The sequence below is a fragment of the Trachinotus anak genome, unplaced genomic scaffold, assembly GCF_046630095.1.
Source record: "Trachinotus anak isolate AG129_WGS33_773 ecotype Australia unplaced genomic scaffold, CSIRO_AGI_Tana_v1 ptg000010l, whole genome shotgun sequence".
Classification (NCBI taxonomy): Eukaryota; Metazoa; Chordata; class Actinopteri; order Carangiformes; family Carangidae; genus Trachinotus; species Trachinotus anak.
This window is the reverse complement of record NW_027273861.1, coordinates 7,161,265-7,170,796: the sequence shown is the minus strand read 5'-3', so window position 1 is coordinate 7,170,796 and position 9,532 is coordinate 7,161,265. Positions and strand designations below refer to the sequence as shown.

General features: G+C 38.4%; 1 protein-coding gene across 1 annotated transcript in view; it reads left to right on the top strand.

Annotated features, from left to right (window-relative positions):
• Positions 1-5,983: 5,983 nt before the first annotated feature.
• Positions 5,984-9,532, top strand: part of tgfbr3 (transforming growth factor, beta receptor III) — a 69,118-nt gene continuing 65,569 nt past the window's right edge. The window contains exon 1 of the mRNA XM_071487236.1: positions 5,984-6,208. The gene's annotated coding sequence lies outside the window, so the exon portion shown is untranslated. The remainder of the gene's footprint in view (positions 6,209-9,532) is intronic.

Below are 9,532 nucleotides of genomic sequence, written 5' to 3'. Positions count from 1 at the left end.
CACATTTTTCTGTAATCACAATCAAAACATTAATAAACCAAAGTTGCTTGCAAAATTTCACTTTTAAGACGCCTCATGTTTTAGCTCATAAATGAAATGACTTTAGACTAATAGCTTATTAATCATTTACATTATTTCACCACAAGATGGAGCCATGGGCAAAAATGTAGGGTTAAAACTATTCTACTAAAGGGGGAGATTTAATGGGAGAAGTTTGGGGGAAGTTGTGGTTTGTGTTTTTGTTGACCGAAAGTGATCGACTGAACTATGTGCAGTCTCTTATAGTCAGGAAAATAAAATTCATTGTGATGTGATATGTTATTTTAACACCTGAAACCAAACACAGGAAGCTGCATAGCAGCCATACATCTTTGAATGCTTAGAGAAAATTGAATTAATTCAATAGCAGCCAAAAGGTTCTATAATGTATGTATATAATTCAGGGTTATCAAGTTAAAAACAAGTGAGGAGTTATTTTTCACATATTTGTAATTGTATTTTTGTTTTCATTGTTAGTTTTAAATTGTTTGATGCAAGTCTCTACAAGTCATTCAACGTTTCAGAAAAAAAAAACCCTGAAAATCCCACAGTCCACTGCTTCTGTAACAAAGCAGTAAAATATTTTTGCGAATTTGGAGGTGGAGAGCAGTAAAAATAAATTCCAGGAGATGAGGCTTATGTGCAACATGGCAGTCTACAATTCAAACAGTATCCAAAAGTCCAGGGAAGTTTAGAAAGGGAAAGGAATGGGTGGTTAGTCAGATTGTCAGATGTCCTAAATGAGTTCTGAATCAGACCATAAATACTGACACAGTGTCTGTTCCCCTGACAAAGGCAGGAAGCTTGTTCAGAAGGGAGGAGGTCATAGAGGAAAAGGCTCTGCCCCCTGATGTTTCAAATGTGAGGAGTAACAAGGGGTATTTGTTTTTGAATTGGTAAATATAAACTCCTCAAAACAAGTGAGGAACCAGCAAAGTTGGCATACACTCTGCTACTTCTGCTGCTTAGTGGTGGAATGAAACTAAGCACCTTTACTCTCGTATGTTATATTTACAATTTGGGTATTTTGATTACTTGTTAGCATATGCATCAACTTTACCACATTTAAAGTGATATATTTTCTACTTTTAACCCATTGACATTCATTGAACAGCTCTAGTTGCTTGTTACTTGTCAGATTAAGATTTTACATATAAAACTACAATTATTTTATGAAATTTAAGTTAAAAAAAAAAAACCCAACAGTAAATTAAGTAGGTAGAAGCAGCTACACCTCAAACAGCAACAACTTTAAAATAAGTAACATATCAGTCATAGTCTGTGAATTAGATATTTGACAATATAAAAATAACTGGGACCAGTTCCATATTGCTAGAAGCAGCTAATAGACTTCTTTTGAATGCAGGACATTTTTACATTGTGATGTTGCTACTTTTACCCATAAGACAGCTGTGAACACTTCTTCTGCCGCAACTCCAACTAATACATTACTACTAATAATAATATTTTAATTTTTAATTCTCTGAATTGTTTTAATTAAGAAGCTATAATAAGAAATATACTAATGCTTATCTGTCTGAGGATAACCTTGATCTAAATCCTCCATAAGAGGGCAACAGAAACCACATATTTGTGTTTAGCAAAGGCTTGCATTGCACTGGGTGTGGGTTGTTTGGGATGGATATCTTCCAATTTTATTATTCAGTTTACTGGAAACAGAAAATGCTGAATAGTGAATTCACTACTGCTCTCACTGTACACTACACTTGAAGGCACTTGAAAGCCTAAAGTTGTGTGTATACATTGAAAGCAGGCAGGAGAGGTGCTGAAAGAGGAAAAACTTACTTTCAAATTGACAGTTTTTATTGAAACCTGTAATAGACATGGGCAACAGGCTTGATGCACACAGGAATCTGTTATTAACTGGCTTTTCACCTACTGAGTTTTTCCTTAATGTGCCCCATATGTTGTTAGTAACAGATGGGAAGTCTGATAACTGAGGATGTTTGGAGTAGTCCTGTGGCATGTGGTTTGGTTTTTAAATTAAGTAAAAAGAAAGCCCACACTAAGATAGAATTCAGATGTGTTTCTGCATTGATTTAGGGTATAAAACCCAGTATTACAAAAAACATGAAAGCTGTACAACAATGAAAATCATCTTCTCTTTCCTGCTACTGGTAGGTATTTTGAAATCAAAGTGAGAGCATATGAGAAACTGTCCTGGTCCATTTAAAGTCACAGTTGTGGTACCAAGAGCCAGCTGGAATGAAGTTTTAACGTCGGATTTGTCTTTTTTTGTGGTCTTTATGTGATTGAGAAAGTATGAGGCAGCAGATCCCTAGTTGTTCTGTCCATCTGATAACTCCCTGCAACTCAAGCCAGCAGCAGTCCAAAAACAATCCCTGCCCAAATCAAATATTTAGAATGTCCCGAAGACATTGCTGGAAGCGGGACAAAGCAAAGGGGGAATCCCACTGTGATGAGAAGTTTTTCTTTTCATTGAAAAGATTACTGCAACCTGATTCAAAGTAAAATCAGCAGTACACATGTTTGTTACAACACTTATGGCAAGCATCAAGAGTTCTGTCTTTTAGTATTTAATTATCTCATTCAGACCATTGGCTGTACAATGCCTGCTCATGTCTATCCAATTCACCTTTCTCACAGAGTCAATCAATAACTTCAGCCTTCCTTAAATTGGTTATAATAATGAGCTCTGCCAGTCCCTTTCATGAAACCTCATGAAGTGATACATCCATAACTTTGCCGATAAATATACACTACATCAGAAAGGATGAAAACAAGTCAAGTGTAAATTTTCTACAACATCAACAAATACTTACATTAAATATTTAGCCCATGTACTTCACTTAGATCTACTGTCAGAGCCCTAAATGATAACAGGTCCGTGGAACAGCACAGCACAACTGAATCTTGCCACATTTTTGTACTGGTATTAATTATGCTGGCCCATGTAACAAAGCATTACTGGTTACCACAATCGGCTGATTTATGGCTGCATGTATTTTCTTTCATAAACATTTTTGTTTTTTGATATAAATGAAAAACTCTTTCTTAATGCACTATGATGAGACACTTTGTATGAAATTGGCCTCTAATCTTAAACCCACTTGATTTTACTTAGATTTTTTTTTTCCTCGCTTCATTGTGGGCTTAAATGGGGGTTTAATGCACTTTGATTTATCTCTTCCTTTGACATGTGCTATACAAATAAAATGACACTGACGTACTGCACTCTTTATGGAACTGACTGTGCTTCTTTTCTGTTTTGACTTAGATTTGATTCTTTAAGTTAATGCTTTATTGCATTTGTGTGTAGATGATTCGCTGATTCATATATCTGTGAACATGTATATATTTAGTAAAGGCATGACCTCCAGGTAATTGCAATGACACATAACCATTAGATAAAACAACAAAGATGAACACACCCTTTCAAATGTGATACATATATAAGATTAATTTGTCGAAAAATCTTTATTGCCTCTGTAACAAACTATTCCCAATACTGAGATCATTTGTTATTCTGTAGAGTAACACTTGCTGATGTTTGCACTGATAGTAGTAGTCATGATGTCTCTGACAGTGCATGGTTGGGCTTGACAACTAGTGCAATCAACTGGGTCAATACAAACCCAAGGACTCCAGTTACGTTAATGCAATGTGAAGATGCTTCAGATTGCACGTATTTTTGATGCACTGTTACGCTTTCTATTCCCCTTCATCTCAGCTGTATTCACAACCCTAGCACAGTGTAAATAAACAAAGTGGAACACTTTATTGGAGACATGCATATGTATGAGATGTAAAATAATTTGATCCCTTTGAGCGTTTCCTTGTCAACTCTCAAAAGCAGCACATCAGTGTGTTTTTGTGTGTTCTCCACAACAAAAGTTTCCTTCCCTCTTTTCACAGGTGCCATCTCATTAGCGGTAAATCACGATGTTGACATTTATGTTGTACCCAGTCACACAGCATCTCCTTTGCACTGTTAGTCTGATATCACAGCAAAGCAATGCAGTGTTTGTTCAGGAGGGAACGAGAAATTTCACACACAGAAATCATTCTGCATGCAGTTTAGTGCTTGTGATTGGGGGCTGTGGGGTGGTGAAATGAAAGGATGTGACAAAAATGTCTTCCGAGAGCTGTAGAAAATATTTTACATCATAATGTTAGAAGCTGACTAAAATTTAAATGTGGGAATAGCTGAGAAGCCAAATATACAGCTGATATTGATTGTGATTACATATCTAAGCTCTGGTCTTGTGATATTATGACGACAATGGAAAGAAAGCTTAAATCGAAAAGCAAGTTACTCCCAACTCTTCTTCGCCTAAAATCCAAATGTATAATGTCTATATATCACTTAGACGGTAGAATGCACTTTTTTATGTATGTTTATATGAATTTATTGTAACAGAAGATTTATTCAAAACAAAGCATTTCATGAATTTAATGTAACCTAAACAAAGCCAAGCATTATCTACACATTACAATAACCAAACAGCCAAATCCATAACAACACGATCAGGAAACGTGGCTTTTCAGTTTGTTGGTTGTGCTTTATTTACTGGTCATTTAAGCATTTTAAATTCAAAATTCAGAATGAATGTCATTCCTGTGGTGTGAGCCGTTCTTCAAGGGAAAACCAAACATTACATTAGTGTCTTGTTGTTCCTTGCAGTGGTAAAATACCACTCATATTCTTCCTCTCATATTGCAAAGGCATTCATTCAGGTATCAGGTGGCTCAGAAGAATTAGAACTGTCCCGTAATATGACTCTAACATGTCTCTGTAGTTCCTGTGATGGTTTGGCGGTCCCTGCTTCTGACCACTGCATTTTGGGATAAGTTATCCCAATATCACAAAAAAGAACAATCAGATAAGGAAAAGTGACTTATTATTCCATAAACAAACACACAAACACACAATTGTAGCAGTCAGTGTTTTAACATTAATTGTCCTTAGACAAGGCACAGATTTCCCCCTTTTCACACATAGCACAGTCAGTTCAGTGGTGAAAGTATTCAGATAATTTACTAAAATATAACAACAACAACAACAACAACAACAACAACAGCAATAATAATACTTGCATTTACATTGTATGTAAAAGTTTTGCATTCCAAATTTAAGCATAGTGGCAGTACTCTTTATGCATATACATACATAAACCTAATAGGTTATAAGCTATTGTTCATTAATGTGTGCAGCTAATTGTTCTATTTGGTTGATGCAAACTTGAATATCTTTATAACTGCATATATAGTTTAAATACTGTACTTTATACTTGTGTATTGTTATACTTATACTGTAAGTGTAAGTGTTTAAAAGTAATTGGTTTGAGTGAATCTGAAGTATCTGGTAACAGCAGTTTTTACTTAAATAAGAGTAAAAAGTTCAATAAGCTTAAAGGAGCATGGTCATCGAGTCAAATAAAAACACCTGAAATTTTCCACCCATGTTTAGAAACAGGTTAATAACGGTTTATCTTGTTAGACTATAAGAAATGTTTGAATCCTCCCCATCACATTGTCAGTGCTCAGTGAAGCATTGAACTGTGCAGTGATTAGTAACAAGACTCTAATTTAGCCAGACATATCAACAATCTGGCGTCCTGGGCCCCCATATAGATAGAGATCACTCAGTAGGCCCTCATGTGACAAGCCTGACTTGTAGCAACTCTACACAATACTGCACTCAACAGAGTGGCACACCTGTATAAGAGGACTGAGCGCTGGCACATGGGCTCACAGTCATGAATTCTAACATTTGAACTAAAGTGAGTATGAGAGGGAACAAGAGAGCGGGGGCCCTCCTGCCCCTGCAGAAGGGCCTGCTGCACCCCGCTTTGGGAGGCTCTGCAGCGGCCCCATCTCTCGCACGGCTCAGCCTCCTCCCCGCAAGCCCCGCCCCTGCACGAAGCTCTTAGTAAAAGGGGCGATAGTAGTGAACTGTTTCAAACTTTGAGAGAAAGAGAGGGGCTGTTTATCCACACTTTGGTAAACTGTCACGCCAATTCGTCCACAGCTGTTTCTTTTTTTTTTTTCTCTCTCTCTCTCTCCTCCAAAACAACGGGATGGTGTGAGTGTGCAGCCGAGAGAAGCACTGCTGTGATATCCGCATCCACCGGAGCGCCTGCAGACTTCCACCGAGTCCACTCGCACTTTCTGGAGACTCTGCACGGTACGTCCGCTCGTTTCCAGGCGCTAACGCTGTAAACAGTCACCAGTGATCTTGTTTCTAGGAGAGCACTGCTCGTCAAAGGACCGTCCTTCTGGCGAACAGAGTAAAAACAGTCTTTTCCAGCTAGCTAGTGTTTAGTTGACCGCCCATAAATCCAGCTGAACATCTGTCCGCTGAGCCCGTTGACGTGCAGCTGTCCTTCCTCTCCGTGAAGCTACAGGCTGTTAGCTAACGGCTGCTCCTGTTGGGGCCATGTTTTTTTTTTTTTTTTTTTTTTTATTTAAATCAAAAACAGTGGAGCTAAACATGAAACGCAGGTAACCGGAGAGTGTTTGCAGCTCACAGAGGCGACTCCTCCAGCAGCATGAAGCCGTGTGTGCGCTCTCAGGGGCTGGCAGCTCAGACGCTCCTGTGGGATGAGACGTGACTGACAGCGGAGGCATGAATGCTGTATTTCATATAGAAACTCAGGGGCTCATTTATTTGCACATGACATTAGGAGCCGTCTGTAATTCACTGGTGGGTTGCTGGGTATTTTGTATGTGAGTGGTGCTGTGACAGGATGAGGTTGGTAACAGTGGAAACAGCAGAAAAAGCACAACTGTCAGACAGATTATTGGTCTGGATTTATTATCTTGGCCCTTTATCTTACATTTAACCTGCACATTTTAGTATTCATGGCATTTCCCCACACACTGATTGAAAGTGTCATTAAATCTAAATAACCTTCCCATAGATGTCTATGATGAAACATTTGACATCAACTGAGACAGATAGACAGATAGATAGATAGATAGATAGATAGATAGATAAAGGCTTCATTTATTACCAAGGAGACATTCAAAAGGGCTGCAGCTTACCTAGTTTTACTAGTGACTAATCTGTAAATCATCTCTTGATTAATCCGTTAATTCTTTAGTCTATGAAATGCCTAAAAACGATGAAAAAATGTCTATCACAGTTTCTCAGAGCCCAAGGTGACAACTTAAAGTTGCAGCAGCAGTCCACAATCCAAAGATGTTCAATTAACACTGATACAACACAGAGAAAAGCAGCAAATCCCCACTTTTGAAAAAGTACAACCACTGAAAATTGGTCATTTTTGCCTAAAACATGACCAAAAAGATTAATCAGTTATCATAATAGTTGCAGATTAAGTTTCTTTCAAATAACTAACTTGATTACTCACATAATCATGAAGTAATTATCTTTAATTTAAGGAGTAAGTCACAAAAACGCAGCACTGCCACTACTACAAACTGGTTTTACTATTTGTTTTATAGTTAATCCCAAATATACTGTATGTGTGCAGGAAAATAAGATTGCAAATGTGCACACGATGCACAAGTGTCAGGGCCTGAACTCAGACCAGGATGTTTTCAGCCTGAAGGTGTTGCTGTGTAGTGACTTGTTTGTGGTCATGGTTTCTAGCTCTGTGAGAAATATGGCTGTGAGAAACACTTGCAATCAGTCATTCAGAGCCGCACTATGTGATGGAAGGGGTGAGAAGTTTGGTGTTTTGCCAGACTGAGTTGGTGCACATTAACACTGAGTGGGGCTCAGCTCATCTGACCATGGGAACATCTAGATGACTGAAGCAAACTGGTGTCAGATTAATCTTTACATCTTACCACATGATGCTGTTTGTAACACAGACACAGCCTCTGCCTTTTGGGTTGCTGCTCTCTTCACTGATGGCTTTGTGATTATGGAAACATAGTATATGCCCTGCAGATTTAACAACTGCACTATATGCACGCGTGATGACACAAATACAAGCCAAGCCTGTAACATTGAAGTGACCACAAGTATGTAGCTTGGTTTCAGTAATGTGCAGCGCGTTCAGTCTGGGGGTCTACATGCTCTGATGTACTTTCCAGATCTTCTTTGGGTGAATAGTTGCTGGGCTTAGACGGTCAGGGTTGAAGAGAAGTCACATGAGGTGATTTGAGTTGTTGCTGCAACAAAACCAGGACCCTGGCACAGGGCTTTTTTGTGTAAAACCTTTACACTCAACCCAAAACAAGTTTGAAAAGCCTCTGGGTAAATCTTTGAATAAAATAAGTATGTCTGTCCATCTGCTCCTTTAATCTACTGCCTTAATCTGAACATTGTTTCTGCCTGATATGCATCAGAAGAGTTAGATGCTGTTTTGTTTCAGCCCTGAAAGTCTCCTTCTTTTGCTTTGATCCAGGTATTGCAGCACAGTTTACTTACGATTAGTCAGTGAGGAGATGAATGTCGAAGTGGGGCATAAATCAAACAAAGGGCACTGGCTCTCCTTCACTTGCTGAAAGTGTAACATTTGTCATGATCTTCCAAAATGACTTCCCAGCCCCAGCAGCTGCCACTCAGTGAAAGGCCCTTTTGTCCTGTGCAAGCTGCTTGCACTGCAGAGCGATGCACCTTGGTGCTTTGTGCATCACTTCCCATACACTCTCTGCATGAGTCAGATAGGTGCACATCTGTTTCTTCCACGTGTTTCTTTACTAGTCACACTGGCAGCCTTTAAACTGTGAACATATGCTATTCCTGTGACAGCACCTCTGACACATGCCTCTGACATTAGTTACAGTTACAGCTTTTGTTGTCTTAAAGTATCAGATGTCACTCAGAGAAGCAGTTTGCATAACTTTGTCTGTGAACCACATCTTTCTACAAAATGTTTTGGTTGTGGCTGCAGAATGTGCCTGATAGCCATCTACAATTGGAGGCAAAAACACAGTTTCAAGTGATTGTCCTGAATAAATTGGGGCCAATTTAATCTTTTAGTAATTAACTTTTAAAACTTGAATCACCCGTTGAAAAACACAGGCCTTGATGATTCGAAAGGTGAAGCTCTCGCATTATTTTGGAATCTACGGGCCCCAAATTTTACAATTTCTTTTATTGCTTGTCAGAATAATTATTGAATGTTTCCCAATTTTGCTTTGCTGCTCTAAAGTTGTGAAAATCCCCAACCTCCCCTGTCTGATCCTCACAACTCACTGCTTTGATGCAATTGTAATGAAATCTTTCTATCTGATCTCTTTCCTCTATGTCATAAAGCTTTCTGAACTGAGGCAACCAAGAAAACTAAATGAATACATTGCTTATTTTACGTTAATGGCTGCTTTAATCACTTTACCTACGGGCATGAGATAGATTCATGATACATTTCTAATGGTTACAATAAAAATGAATGACCCACTCTTCCAATCAAAAATATTACCTTTGTATAGAATAGTACATAAATGGCGAACGTCAACACGATTGTTATCAGAGCTAGAATGATACGTTGGTGGGTGAATATATACACTGATATTAGCTTATTACAGATGTATA